This window comes from Phacochoerus africanus, chromosome 5 (genome assembly GCF_016906955.1).
Source record: "Phacochoerus africanus isolate WHEZ1 chromosome 5, ROS_Pafr_v1, whole genome shotgun sequence".
Classification (NCBI taxonomy): domain Eukaryota; kingdom Metazoa; phylum Chordata; class Mammalia; order Artiodactyla; family Suidae; genus Phacochoerus; species Phacochoerus africanus.
The window spans coordinates 102,430,409-102,432,032 of NC_062548.1; the positions used below are offsets into that span (position 1 = coordinate 102,430,409).

Consider the following 1,624-nt stretch of genomic DNA (forward strand, 5'->3'; position numbering starts at 1 on the left):
GAAAATGAATAGTGGTGATGATTGCACAATATTTTGTATGTACTTAATGCCACTAAATTGTATATTTAAAAATGGTTCAAATGGTACATTTTATTATAAAAGTTACCATTTTATGTATATTTTATTATGATAAAGAGTAGCACAGTGATTTTGTAATTTTTGAATCTACTCTAAACACTTAGAAGTTATATAAAATGTGGAGTTCCCACTGTGGTGCAGTGGGATAGCAGAGTCTTGGATGCAGGTTTGATCCCCAGCCCGGTACAGTGGGTTAAGGATCTGGCATTGCCACAGCTTCAGTTTAGGTCAGGACTGTGGCTCAGATCTGATCCCTGACCCAGGAGCTCCATATGCCATGAGATGGCCAAAAAAACAAAAGTAAAATGTGATAAAAAAAATATTTAAAAAATATGATTATATTTGATGGCTTGACATTTGTATCAGTCACCTTGGGCTAAGTTATAATGTGATAAACAGTAACCCCCAAATCTTAATTTCTTACAACTACGAAAGCTTATTTTTTTGCTCATATTATGTGTCTTTCACAGTTTGGCTATGATTCTACGCTATATCTTCTCCAATTACTAAGCTAAAGAAAGTTGGCATGAACAATGTAATATTATATGTAACAATATAATACTAATACAGGAACTAATCTGTACAAAGGTTATAAGAACCACGTACTTTACACTTTACAGGAAACTGTTAACTTTTCACTGCCCTGATCACGCCCATCATGGGCTGCATTCACGCTTTCGGAAAGGGCCTGTCCCAGTGGGCCCTGCCCTACCGCCGCAGCCCCCCACCTAGCTGAAACCTGCCATCTGACGAAGTGAAGGAGCAAATCTACAAACTGGTCAAGAAGGGCCTGACTCCTTCAAACATTAGTGAGATCCTGAGAGACTCACGTGGTGTTGCACAAGTACGTTTTGTGACAGGCAATAAAATCTTGAGAATTCTTAAGTCCAAAGAACCTGTTCCTCATCTTGAGGATCTCTACCATTTAATTAAGAAAGCTGGTGCTGTTTGAAAGCATCTTGAGAGGAACAGAAAGGATAAAGATGCTAAATTCTATCTGTTTCTGACTGAGAGCCGTATTCACCCGTTGGCTCGATATTATAAGACCAAATGAGTCCTTCCCCCCAGTTGGAAATATGAGTCATCCACAGCCTCTTTCGTGGTGGCATAAACTTGCTGATTGTGATCAAGCAATATGATCATTGTTTAATTAGAAAAAAAAAGGAACGTTAAAATATTTCAAGAAAACCTAATAGAATTCGACAAATTTACAGTCGTGGTGGGAGATTTTAACACAGCTATCTAAAGAATTGGTGGATCTTTGTGTTTACAAACAGAAGATGGACTGCCAGAAGATGACCCTATCATTCAAGAGTCACACAAAAGATAAAATACTTAATCAGGGTTCCATTTGGGAAACCAAAACCACTCCCAAGTATTTCAAAGCACAAAAGGATATAAGGAATTATAGGCACTTCCAAAATCCTTGCCAGGGCTGGAAGTAGTGAATTTTAAAAAGTTGCATATACCAGCTTCTGGCAGCTGATATGTGCTGTATGAGTCCTTATTAGATAAAATTTGAAAAGATACATAAAGTTGAGGGCTA

At 37.7% G+C, this 1,624-nt stretch overlaps 1 pseudogene; it reads left to right on the forward strand.

The window, feature by feature from the left end:
• Nucleotides 1–736: 736 nt before the first annotated feature.
• Nucleotides 737–1,189, forward strand: LOC125126850 (40S ribosomal protein S13-like; annotated as a pseudogene).
• Nucleotides 1,190–1,624: the final 435 nt, after the last annotated feature.